The 14,739-nt window shown below is 36.5% G+C and overlaps 1 long non-coding RNA gene across 1 annotated transcript; it reads right to left on the bottom strand.

Moving 5' to 3' along the window:
* Positions 1 to 569: 569 nt before the first annotated feature.
* On the bottom strand, positions 570 to 13,609 carry LOC118764124. Its single transcript, XR_004999915.1, has 3 exons — positions 13,516 to 13,609; positions 9,005 to 9,010; positions 570 to 592 (listed from the first exon to the last, which is right to left on the bottom strand). It is a non-coding gene; the product is annotated as an uncharacterized LOC118764124 (long non-coding RNA).
* Between the last annotated feature and the right edge of the window lie 1,130 nt (positions 13,610 to 14,739).

The following is a 14,739-nucleotide window of genomic DNA, read 5'->3' as shown; positions in this document are numbered from 1 at the left end:
TCTCGAGTCACTTTTGCTAATTTACTAACAAATTAATATAAGGTTTATTTTATGCATTGGTTTTATATTCGTATCTTAATTGCCGTCTTAGGCATGACAGTGTAATGGCTGGGCCCTTCAATTAATAGTACTTCATCAATATTCTGGATATTGCTGGTGTTACTTTGTAACCTCGTATTAGGCCTCTTCTCGCTTACCTATGATTAAAAGCATTCCAAATGTAACTCTGTTGTTATTGTTTTGTAGAGTGTGTATCTAGTATTACATTATCAAATATATATTTATGTCTTTATTGCCCACAAGGGGCTAAACATAGAGGGGACAAACAAGGACAGACAAAGGGATTAAGTCGATTACGTCGATCCCAGTGCGAAATTGGTACTTTATTTATCGACCCCGAAAGGATGAAAGGCAAAGACGACCTCGGCGAAATTTGAACTCAGAACATAACGACAGACGAAATACCGCTAAGCATTTCGGCCGGACTTGGTACAATCGTTAGCACGCCGAGCATAATGCTTAGCGGCATTCCGTCCATCTTTGTGTTCTAAGTTCAAATTCCACGAAAGTTGACTTTGCGTTTCAGCCTTTCCTGGACGTTAAAATAAGTACCAGTTGAACACTGGGGTCGATTTAATCGACTTACCATCTCCCCCGAAGTTGCTATCCTTGTGCTAAAATTTGAAATAAATATATATTATCTTTCATAGTTTTGTAAGACAATATGAAGTAATATGAAAATTATTTGGTGGGTATTTCTAGTTGGTCAAGTAGAGATTGAAGTAATAGGTGCAATTATTAGTTCGCATATTTGTCAAGACCGGATATAAAAATAAAATAAACTCCTGTGGGATTCGAACTCAGAATATAAGGAGACGTATCTTTTATCGCTTATATTTTACTTGTTTCACCTTTTGGACTGCAGCCATGCTGGAGCATCGCCTTGAAGGGTTGGTCACACAAATTGACTTCAATGCTTATTTTCAAAGTCTGATACTTATTCTTTGGTTACTTTTGCCGAACCACTAAATTATGGGGACGTAAGCAAACCTAGACCGGTTGTCAAACGGTCGTGAGGTACAAACACACGCACACATACAAACACATACAATTATATATCCGACAAGCTTCTTTCAGTTTCCGCCTACCAGATTCACTAACAGACCTTTAGTCGGTCCAGTCTATGGAAGAAGACACTCGCACAAGATGCTGTCACGACTTCAACTATGTAATACGTCAATAAATTTTGCAGTGCAATCTACTATTTCCCACAATCCACTGTGATGATGACGGTGATGGCTATGTACAGCAGGATTGCGCAAAAGAAGAGACGACCTAATAATCGTTTCGTATTTCGGCATGGGACAGCAATTTGAAGTGGATGGATTAGTTGATGCCATCGACACTAATTCTTGACTAGTATTTTATCTTATTGATCCTGGCGGGATGAAAAGTAAATTTAACCTCTTTAGAAATTTCAATTTAAAGACATGCTGTAAATATTTTGTCAAATGTAATGATTCTGTGAGATCGCTGCCTTAACTGACGTAATCTAACAGCAAGAATGCCAATAGAAAGCATGAAAAAAAATCTCAAATTACAAAATCTTCTTGTTTGATATTGAATTATATCAAACCTTTCGAACATTATAATTGCGTAACATTTAACAGTAAAGCTGAGAGCATTTTTACCGGTTTATTTCGACGAGGAACGCATAACGAATATTTTAGAGAAGCGGAAATAGTTGAGACTTTTATGCATTCCTCAAAGGCATTAACAGCGAAAGGTGAAAAGGAAATGACCTGAACTAAAGACTGAAACCGGAACCTGTCCTAGGCGGGTGGTCTCTCTTGGAAATATTATTGTAAAGAAGCAAATATTTTTGATAAAACATCAATAGAAAAATATCTTAAGAAATATCTTACCGTTCTAAAGAAATATACTTCAAATTATGCTGATGGAACGTTTTACCGACACTACTGTACTTTGAACAATATAAGCGAGAAAAGAGACCTCATATAACTCCATTCGTTCTTACTGACAGATTAGCGTTTAAACAGATTCAATAATAGATGCTAAGGCTACGTCTCTATAAAAAAATATCTAAATACATATATTTTCAGTAATTTCCTTAGAGTTCTGTACGACAGGCCTTACAAATAAGTGGTAGGTAGGCCACAACAGTTCAAAATGTCACTGTCGACTCCATTACTGGAAATTTACTTCAAAGTTGGCAATATTTCCGAAAACTTGTGAAATAAGTTTCCATCCAGTTAAATGAGTCTGTAAAGATTCTTGATTTAGGTTTCAGATTGCTGCTGCTGTCATTTCTGTTGTTGTCTTACCTCAAGTCTGACATACCTGTTTTCACGTCCTTTGCTCAAGTATTGACTTTCTCGAAATACTTTATCTAATGACTCATATTTGGTTCTGTATGTATGTAATTTGACTTACAGGGTTAAAACGTCCGAAAAAAGCATCTTCCTATCCTAATTATACTTACATGCATAAATATATGGCAGCAAGCATGACTGCGTGTTTAAGAGGTTAGTTTCGCTACTGTTCACTGTCGAGTTCGATCTCACTGCATGCAATTTTGAGCAAGTTTCTCTATCGTAGATAGAAATAAACCAAAACCTTGTAATATAAGGGAAATTTTACATGAAGCCTATGTGTAAGGTTATTGTAGAGATAATTCCTGTTTTTATTGTGGGGTAGATATAATCTATCGCTTAGTTTAACACCATTACATGACCTATGGTGATAGTTAGTGGAATCTATAACCTTTTAAGAAGCGAAGCCAAGTGGCTGGTTCGAGATTAAGTTTATCTCACAAGTTTCTTTATTTTTATCCAATTGGTCTTGTCTTTAATGAAATTATTCATTCAACGTCTTTTCATTAGACATTTTTACTGTAGCTTCCAGTCATCATTATGATTATTTTCCATTATATAGCCTTATAAATTAATATTACTATGCTCTGGCGAGCTGGCAGTAACGTTAGCACGCCGGGCGAAATGCCTAGCGGTGTTTCGTCTGCCGTTACGTTCTGAGTTCAAATTCCGCCGAGGTCGACTTTGCCTTTCATCCTTTCGGGGTCGATTAAATAAGTACCAGTAAATCACTGGGGTCGATATAATCGACTTAATCCCCTTGTTTGTCCCCTCTATGTTTTGCCCCCTGTGGGCAATAAAGAAATAAATATTACTTTGCTCTGATCAAAAGAAATAAAGATATAATGTAACGAGCATGTGATCAGATCAATGTTTTCATATTCAATCAAATGGATAATATGGAAAGTCAAAATATTCAACGCAAACTCATTGTTGTAAGAAAATGACCAAAGGAAAATATAATACGGAAATGTCACGCTTAGAATGTAAATAGCAGGTTGGCAGAAACATTGGTCAGTATTAAATGCAATAAATGCATTAAAGTATTAGAAACCATGCCAAGGTGGACATTGCTGTTTAGTTTTGTCTTTCGTAGTTCATAACAAGGCGGTGTGTGGGGAGACGTTTTACCAGATCGGACAAAACGATTAGTGGCGTTTCTTTCGGCTCTTTATGTTCTTAGTTCAAATCCCACCAAGATCAACGCTGCCTTTCATCCCTTCTGGGTCGAGAAAATAAGGAACCAGTCAAGTACTGGGATTGATATAATTGACTTCTTTCTTTCCTTCAAAATTGATGGCTTGGTATCTCGCGACGGACAGGCATCTCGTTCGCTCCGTTGGCGTCTCATTATGGGGTATGATGTGACCTCAGTGATTTATACGCCATGGAAAACGGGTAACCGGCCATACGGATTCAAATATTACGTGATAATGTGATCAGATGTTGTTATACTTCGTTGGATAAAATGCGCTTTGCATCGTTTTAGCTTTGGAATGATGCTACCCACTGGCTAGGCGAGCAGGCCAACATTCCCTCTGTTCGTTGCAGGGTTAACAGTTTGCAACCGAGTGGAGTTGAGCATGAAGTGTTTTGTTCAAGAACACAACGCTCAACCGGTCTGGGAATCGAAGCAATGATCTCACGATTGTGAGCACAACATGTTTAACCACTAGGCTACGTGCCTCATATCACGTGATCACGTGATATGAGGCACGTAGCCTAGTGGTTCAACATGTTGTGCTCACAATCATGAGATCACGTGACCGACCAGGCTATCAGATGTTACACATCGCTGGTCAAAATCCGTTCGCATTGTTTTAGCCTTCGAATGACGCCACTCCGCAAGCTAAGCGAGCAGACCAACAGAAAAAAGAGTGGTGAAAGAGTACAGCAGAGATCGCCACCACCCACTCCCGGAGCCTCGTGGTGCTTTTAAGTGTTTTCGCTCAATAAACACTCACAACACCCGGTCTGGGAATCGAAACAGCGATCCTACGACCGCGAGTCAGCTGCCCTAACCACTGGGCCATTGCACCTCCACACATGCCTCATATGAATTCTAACATAAGAAGAAAAAAACACAGAAAAATGCAAAAAGAGAGAATGACCTGTGAAAACACGTGTATCTCATAAATTCCTTACTCCCGTACAAATATAAGCTTTAGAGCTTAAACAAAGAAGTGTATATAATATAACTGCCTGTGTATAGGTTTAGTAGGAAGAGTAACAGCGTAAATTTCAGTCAATGAAATTCACAATGCTCCAACTTAATTTTAGCCAAATAATTTTAGCGGTTGCAAGAGCTTATTAAATTAGTTTTGTCAAGATCAACCTTATAATATCACGAGTTCTTTCGCTTTGCTTTATAACTTACGATCTCTTGAATAGACAAGACTCAAAAAATGAAACAGATCTTAATTGTTATAAAATTTACAACTTGTCTGAAGAGGCTGCCTTTCTCCGTTAAAGTAGAAGCGGCAATAAAAATAACAAGTGTCATGGATTTTATAGGAATCTGTTACAAAAATATGAAACGTGTCAACTAGATTTTAAGAGACTTGTGAGAGCTGTCAGAAAACATATCTTGAGTAATTTACTAAAACATTTTTTTTTAATGTAGTGGCCAGTACAATAGTCAATAGAATCAACCCAATACATGATAGTTGCTAATTTTGTTTTGAACTCCTGAGAGAAGAAGTACACAACTGTGAGTGACAATGTGTAGGCAGAGATAGATATCTAATTAATGGGAAATAATAAAAGAGAAAATCAATACTGAAAAACGTTAATTTGGACATTTTATTTTTTCTGCTACTTTCTCTCCACGCCTTATTTATAACAGTTTGAAAATGAATTGTTCCAATAAAGTGAATATTTGTCTACAATAATGAAACCATGAACGGATTTTGATCACAAATAAAACCATTTATTTGGAAAGTTACGAACGTTACAAACTTATAATTCCTTTTCAAGTATGAAACTACCACCTTAGTTAGTTAAAATAAAATGATATCTCAGAAACGCTGGAGGAAATGTAGATTAGAAGTCGAATCAGCAATTGAATTTCAATTCCTAGTAGAAGCATTAACGTCATATAATCTGAAATGAAAAATGAAAAGAGCACCTAAAAAACCTCATTATAGGAAATAAAATTAAGCTATGGTCTCTATGTAACTGATAGTTTAAGATAATGATTTTTATTAGAAAAATTAAACTCTTGTTTGAAATTGTTTATCACAAAAAATTAAATGTTCGTTTCTTAATTATTTTTCCATTGTTCCAAAAAATGTCGTTAACATTTCCTTTTATTTCTATTTTAATTAATACAACTGTCCTTCTTGTGTTGAAGCAAGTGCAAAAGAGAGCAATATAGAGCTATACAGACAGAGGAGTGAATAAATTGATAGAGACATGATGGAAAATAGAGCGAGAGTTAAACTAAACATGGAAAGTGATTAACAAAAAATTAATTGTTACTTGAAAGATTCAGATTAGGGAGATTGTTCTGTTGTAGATTAAACTGATTAAAGTTAAATAATTGATTGGAATTATGAATTAGTCGTTGCAATGTAGATTGAACTTGTTTTAATGAAACTCGAAAATACTTTTTATTAGGAAACAGTTATTCATACTTTATTCGTAATCCGTATGTTGTACAGCAGTCGAATGTATTTTGTAATTAGTCGTGATCGTCGGGTTCCTAATTAGATGTTCATCCCTATGAGCTCTCGTGGAAACCAGCTGAATGTGAATACCATTGCACTCTAACTTTAGCAACTTTCAGTTAGAAATTGTCTATGTAGTTCTCTGCTTTGATTTGTTCCTATCCCAACACATAATGTTTTATCGGGGACTGGTTTACTTATCAGTTTTAGAGTACTGCTGTACTTTACAATGGCAAGTTATTTCTACTTTGGCCGCAAGTACGGAACATTGTTACAAACTGCAGACCACTACATGAAGTCTTCGTAGCCTGTCAGCCCAAATACGCACAAAAAAATCAACTAACACACACACACACACACACACAAATATATACATAACCAACAAAAATTATGTTGTGTGAGCCAATATCCATTCTAGATTGACATTGATCTTTTCTCATTTGTCTTATTCGTGTAACTTTATGAGGAACTTGGCAATTTGTAGTCATGGGAATATCAATGTCACATTTCCTCATGATACACTGTCCTGAAGGTCTGTGTACAACTTCTGATCTTTAGTTGAAGCTAATTTACTTTACTTAGATGCTTAACCCTCTAACTGCTATACTCCGTCGGTTACAACGACGTGGGTTACAGTTGATCCGATCAACGGAAAAGCCTGCTCGTGAAATTAACGTGCAAGTGGCTGAGTACTCCACAGACACGCAAACCTTTAATGCAGTTGTCAGGGAGATTCAAAATGTGACAAAGCAGGACATTTGTAATACAAGTACTACTCATTTTTACCAGCTGAGCGAACTGGAACAACGTGAAATAAAGTGTCTTGCTCAAGAACATAACACATCGTCGGGAATCGAAATGACGACCTCACGATCGTGAGCTAAATACGCTAACCATTAAGCTACGTGCCTTCATTCTAGAACAAGATAATACCGCACAGTAACATTTTCTTTTCCAGTAAGTATATTGTCTTTAATCATTTTTCACGATCGCTACTAAAATGGCCTCTGCTCCTCGGAGTTAGCTTGTCTCATACCACATTTACTGTATTCAACCCACTCATTTTACAATAATCACTATGCCCAGTCTTTTATTCACAGAATATTGGTCCTCTTGAATCCTCCATGCCCACCTATTCATGTCTCCCCTGCATATGTTGACTTAATTTAATCAGAACTTTAACGGCATCAACCTCACTCATCTTAGAGGACCTGCAGGAGTTATATTTGCTGCCTCTTCCTTCAAACTCGGCAAGTAAAAAGCAAACCACGTTAAAAAACTAACAATGTTCTTGCTGTATAAAACTTAAGGATTTACCTCGTTAAGACAGACTTATTTTTCGGAAGCATTGCACTATCGCTAGCTGTTATTCTTCTTTCATCAATCTGTAACTTCCGCTGACCCATAGCCTTTCCTTGTTTTACGCACATTGTACAAGAACTGACCAATTAAATTTAATTTCTTTCTTTAACAACCAGTATCAAAACCCACGGTTAATACCTGTTTAAATTAAACAGTTTGACCGATTCACTGATGAAATAAAAGCTCTTTGAGTCTATTTCACATCAGTTAATATTGTTTGGTTACTTTGACTATTGAAAATCCACCAAAGAATGATTTCTAAAAGAACGCACGCACACACACACACACAAACAAATTTAGATCGTCACACAGGCATACACTCCTATACACACATCCGCCCCTTCACATAAAGGCAACATAATCTCTTAATGATTAGGTTATTATGTTACAAAGGTACTCAAGCCGGAAATTTTGCCTTGTGATGTCAAAGCAGACATAATGAGATCACTGCTTGGAAGTTTAAAGATTGTCCATAATTTATCGTACATCCACGATGATTAAACAAGCTTCTGAGATTACTGAGAGAATGATCAAACTAGCAATGATGTCAAAAGTGAAAGTTGTCGATTTTCAGTTTCAGTAAGAATTGAATCAGATGAAATAGGTATCCATCAAAACTCAGTAAAAATACAAAGAATAAACAATAGTGAGAAGCAGCAGACATAGTTGCTGGCAGATTTAATGGTTATTATATTGATAATGATAAAAGTTGATTGGCTCATGATCTTCCTTTATAGTCAGAAAGTTTTGGAAACTGAGTTTTGATAATATAACTAGTAATGAAGAAATGTTATTTTTCTAATGCAAATGCCCATTAATGTATCTAGAAAGAACAGCTACAACCTATCACTGTATCAAAGATGAAATTATAGTGAAATGACGTTGTAATAAAGAGAGGTAGTAGCGATGGAACAAATGGGAACGAATCTAAGTTATAATAAAACTGAAATAGTGCTTAGATGTGTGTTTAAGAAGTTCGTTTTGCAAACACAATATTTTGTTTTCGACCCAAATGTGTAGCATATCAGGCAGGCAAGTCACCTCTGATATATCCTTAAGTGGATAAATGCTTCCTCCACAAATCTACGGAAATATCTAAATTCTAATGACAAAAAACAACTTATAATTCTCGCTGGTAAGAACAAAGCTTCAAAGATAAAAAATGGAAGGATACATCTGAAGGATTGCTTCGGAGCAATAGTAGCACGTTTGGAATATTTACAGAATATGTGGCTTAAATGCAACGGGTAAGCTTCTATTTTTTGCATTCTAGGGATGTAGGTGGGAGACTCTGGGTAGAAATAGTGCGAATAACGTATAGTACGCTACTCCCTACCTCGTAGAGTTGACGTGCATCACTAGTTCTTACTTTCCCTCTAAATCCCTCATGTACTGGCTCCAAGTGACACCTCGGTACACCAAGCTGGTGAGCTAAATCACATGAGCGGCGATACTGATACCTCGTCACTAGGTGGGCGGAGGCAACTGCCACGACCAAGGCAGAATAGTCTCTAGATGATCAACAATTAGGTTTCCGTGACTGAAAGCAACCCACGCTGTACATCATATATCTTGGATAACATTCAGCTGATACAGCTCCATTATCAGTCTTTTTCCTAAATGCAAGTTGTTGGGCTTTAGATTAGCACACTCTTTTTTTTACGGAAAAATCTCGAGGTACGAAAACAGTTCAAAATACAAAAGCATTGCAGTGCTGGAGTACAAACCTTCTTCAGAAGAAAAAAGGTTTTTAATTCAATGTTTACACCTATAATTTATAGTTTTAGCCACTTCGTGGTCTTTCGTTAAAATACTTCTCTTTCCATTCGTCTTTTTCTTTATTGACAGTGGCATCACGTCTCCTAATCTGGGATTCATTGAGGGTCTACATTCAAATAACTGAGTACAAATACACACATGCACATACACACCCACTACACCTACGGAATTCCAGCTCAAAATTTCCTTTTCTTTTTAAATTTTAATTTGACATACAATGAGAAGCTTCCGTTTACGCATGATCCTGGGGTTGACACATCATAAATATGTTTGGGCAAACGTCTAACACATCAATCAACAAATAACAATGAGCTTTTCACCAATTAATAACTACTTTGCTATTTAAATATTGCTTGAAACTACCACGAAAGCGTAATCGAGACTTGTTCCAGATGCTTCTGTTTGTCACTACACTCGTACATCTAGTGCTTTGTTGGTCACTGGTTGTGAGCACGAAATGAAAACCTGCTCAACTCATTTATTTTGCTTTTTTTGCAGTCAAACGAATAAACTTTAAATACTGGGACAAGAACAAGTGACTCTATCGAAGCCGGTCTTTCATCATATTATTGAATGCAGCTGTGATAACCAGTGAAGAAATTTGGAATTGATTATATTTTTATCGGGTTGTGGTAGAAAGAGGCGGAGGGAACTCACTCCCGATCTTTGCAGACTTTCCTTGTGGGTCACATCGATGAAGCAAATGTTCATGTCCAACACAGTGGTCAGTGACAGAAAAACATGATTTAAGAGCGAGTTCAAAATGATTCTTCTTGTTTCGCTCATGTACAGTTCAGGTGAGGAAAAACCTTGATTGATAACATTCTATTAACATCCCGCAATTTTGATCGCAGAATCATGATAGCCTCCGTAGTTATTAAGATGATAGGAGGAAATTTAAAGGAGATTTGGTTGCTATTTTAGCAGACCAAATGATCACTCAGTCTTCTTCTTCTTCTTCTTCTTCTTCTTCTTCTTCTTCTTCTTCTTCTTCTTCTTCTTCTTCTTCTTCTTCTTATTATTATTATTATTATTATTATTATTATTATTATTATTATTATTATTATTATTATTATTATTATTATTATTATTATTATTATTATTGTTGAGTGAGAGAGCAGTTCATGCCATCAAAGTGACACTGGGGTAAAATATACGAAGCCCAATATACCCATCATGACTACCTGTCTGATAAAGGTACACCAGGCACATGCATCACAACCATATGTGCGCGACATGGTGATCTCATATCAAGATAAACAGCAAATGACCTTGCAGGTGGGGCCCAGTTAGAATTTTCTTCAGGTTGAGTAGCCCATCCCGCTCAAAAGGTCTCTGAATAAGGGTTGTTTAAGGATGTTGAAAGAACCACCCATGTTTCCAGAGGTGAATTATTCAAACCCCAAAGAATCCCTCTCAACACATGGCTATGATGCTCCCCCACTACTTCTGCTCGTGATCAGAGATGCACATATCGTCAGCCACTAAGGGACATGCTCAACTGGTTAAGGTCAAACAACTGACAAGCAAATCTGTGGTATTGAGCAGTATATTTGCTGTAGCCCATCTTTTATACCAAGACAAAACAAAGTACATGATAATACTTCCAATCAGTTAAGATCAGAAGCCATGAGAGCCTCTGCCTGGTTCTGCATCAGGGCATTTATTATTATTATTATTATTATTATTATTATTATTATTATTATTATTATTATTATTATTATTATTATTGTTGAGTGAGAGAGCAGTTCATGCCATCAAAGTGACACTGGGGTAAAATATACGAAGCCCAATATACCCATCATGACTACCTGTCTGATAAAGGTACACCAGGCACATGCATCACAACCATATGTGCGCGACATGGTGATCTCATATCAAGATAAACAGCAAATGACCTTGCAGGTGGGGCCCAGTTAGAATTTTCTTCAGGTTGAGTAGCCCATCCCGCTCAAAAGGTCTCTGAATAAGGGTTGTTTAAGGATGTTGAAAGAACCACCCATGTTTCCAGAGGTGAATTATTCAAACCCCAAAGAATCCCTCTCAACACATGGCTATGATGCTCCCCCACTACTTCTGCTCGTGATCAGAGATGCACATATCGTCAGCCACTAAGGGACATGCTCAACTGGTAAGGTCAAACAACTGACAAGCAAATCTGTGGTATTGAGCAGTATATTTGCTGTAGCCCATCTTTTATACCAAGACAAAACAAAGTACATGATAATACTTCCAATCAGTTAAGATCAGAAGCCATGAGAGCCTCTGCCTGGTTCTGCATCAGGGCATTTATTATTATTATTATTATTATTATTATTATTATTATTATTATTATTATTCGAGAGAGAGAGAGAGAGATTATATTAAGTTCTATCGTCTTGGTCGTAATACACAAGTTTGCTGTGTCCTCATACGGAATAATGGCGATAAAATTGAATCATCCTTATCCACATGAAAGAGTAAATAAGTATAACGAGCCATGAAAGCTCTTACAGCTGCAACTGCATTATTGCATACGTAATGCACTTCACTATCGTCTGATGTTTGCATACGTGATGTACTATTCTATCATCTGACGTTCCAGATGTCTTGGTTCTGGAGGCAACATATTAACAATGAACATCTAGGAAACTAGTAGCCAAAGAACTAGTTGCTCGGTACAATATCAACTAGGTCATTCGAGGTTATACTAAATGAGCAAGAGAAGATGGCATGTCAGGCTATCCAATAAGTGTCAACAAACCAAGGTCACTATCTTTCTATATTATAAACAAAGCAGTAGGTTACTAAAAAAGCTTTGAAATGATTAAAATGAAAAACCAAGACAAAAATAGGCTTTAATTCACCCTTCATTGCATTCTGCATCGAACACATGTTAGTAATTGCAGGGTCTCATCAAATTTATATTTTTATTAAGTTTACGGATTAGATACAAGAACTCACATTTGGAGAGTGTATGTATGTATGTATGTATGTATATGTCAGGTTACTTTCGAGTGCTAGTGGTAACATGTAACCCAGTACAACCTGTTGCATGGTCGGGTCGTCGGCGACTTAACCGGCAACCCCACCAAGCTTACTTGGTGAGGAGGGTGTTTATTGGACACCCTGCGGGATGAAAAGCAAAACCCGTCAAAGGGCGGAGGAACTCTTCAGAGTCAACGGCCACCCAATAAATGTCTTAAGGCTGTATCATGCGCGGGGACATAGAAATAATCGGACTGAATACATGATCGCGCGGTTAAACCATTGGGAATGAAGGACTCCTAGCATCCTTCTAGGAGAATGTAACTCAGATAACTGGGATAACTCCGACATAAAACCTGCGGCTCAGTGGTTACCGATGATGTTCTTCTTTCCGGATTAGGGCTGCTGTTGCTGAGTCAGGGGGATTGACTCAGTTCACAGCCTCTCCTCACTTAAAAAAAATCTTCTTGCACAGGCATTGCACGATAACAACATTGATTAAGCTTCGTGCAATGGCCATACTCGATAACTAGGGGCAGCCACAACACATATATAAGTATACATAAATACATCCACACTGCCGCGCATAAATAACATTAATACACACTAGTACGCATCTGCACATAATATGTCTGTTGCTTTCTAGTCAGTAATCTTTTAAAGTTCATTGAACCTGGAATAGCATTGGTTGATGTAACTCAATAAGAGCGAAGTAATGCTTTGTCTCAAAGTCTCCTTACATCAGTGAATCGCGTGCGTTAGGAACACGCATCATGTAAGAGAAATATACCATCCGATGACGAATTAGCATAGTTACGTTCAAATATGTCAGAACATACTGAAGATGAATTATTACGTTATTGTATACACACATGCATATGTAGAATCATACATATGTATATATGTGTATATTTATGATATATATATATATATATATATATATATATATATATATATATATATATATATATATATATATATATATATAGATAGATAGATAGATAGATAGATAGATAGATAGATAGATATATGTATATATGTGTATATTTATGATATATATATATATAATATATATATATATATATAATATATATATATATATATATATATATATATATATATATGTATGTGTGTGTGCGTATGTGTGTGTGTATACAGAAAATAGTAGTACAACAAGGCACCAATATTTGCTGGAAATAGCAGTCGATAACCGTACGACGCTATGAAAAGGTTCATTGATCTCGGTTGCGTTTACGGCTAGGCGTTCAATCGAATATACTCGCATTGATGTAGCGGATATTTTAAAATGTCATCTTCAGTGAACATAGCTGAAGAAGACTAAGCACTTTTACGATAACAAAAGTATTCTGGAAAGTCCGAAACTCGAGTACTAGGTTATTCATTCTAGGTTGTCCATTTATCCGGCGTTCTTCCAAGAGGTAAGACGAAAATCTTTTATGTTTGCCGCCTGCACACACCTTTGTCTGTATACATTAAGTGAAGCTTAAGTGAAGATATTTCCAGCAATGATTGGTGCTTTGTTGTGCCTCTATTTCCTATCTAGAATTCTACTTTTACGGTGCTTTATTTAGCTGGAAAATAATTCTATATTATTCGAGTAATATTTATAATTTTTTATATGTGTCTGCGAAAAAAAAATATATACCCAGAAATATAGATACTACTTACCCAGAAATATAGATACCTTAACCAGAAATATGGATACCACTCATTTATCTAACAACGTAGATAGGTCTATTCCTAGACCACTAAAAAAAGCGGCGGTCGCTCTATTTTATGGTACACACCACCATTCTCACTTAACGTTAAGAACTTAGCTAAATCCTTCTTTAGAATACTAGACTCGAACTTCCCTCGACAATATAAATATTATTCTATCTTTAATCGATCCAACCTGAGACTATCTTATTCTAACTCACCTAACTTCGAATCTATTGTAGCAGCCTCGAATAAGTAAAAGCTCTCTCTTTACTATCAAAACTCACATAACTACAACTCTAGTAATACAAACAATCAACACACACACACAGATCCAGGACAAATACCCTTACATTAGACCATAAGCACAACCCAACCCATTCTACTGACACTGTTCGGAACACCACCACAATCTCTAACGCCCCTACAAATAGCAGAATTAATAATAACAGTAGTAGTGGCGGTAATTGGAGTAGTGACAGAAATAGTAATGATAACGTTAGTAATGAATAATAATAATAATAATAATAATAATAATAATAATAATAATATAGACATTTTCACCCCCTTCTATAACCTCTCCTCTGACGATACTACCTCCTCTATTACCGAACACGGTCCCTAAAATTCACCTAATTGTAATTGCCGTCCTGGAACCACCTGTCCGTTACAAACCCATTGCATAAGATGTAATGTAATTTACAAATGCACGATTCTCAATATATTACACAACTCTACAGCCATATACATAGGATCAACAAAAAATTTTAAGCAACGGTATGCCACTCATTTCCAATCTTTTAGATACGATAAACATAGTAAATCTACAACACTCGCCAACCACATACATC

The sequence above is a fragment of the Octopus sinensis genome, linkage group LG7, assembly GCF_006345805.1.
Source record: "Octopus sinensis linkage group LG7, ASM634580v1, whole genome shotgun sequence".
Taxonomy (NCBI): Eukaryota; Metazoa; Mollusca; class Cephalopoda; order Octopoda; family Octopodidae; genus Octopus; species Octopus sinensis.
This window is presented reverse-complemented; position numbering and strand designations above follow the sequence as displayed.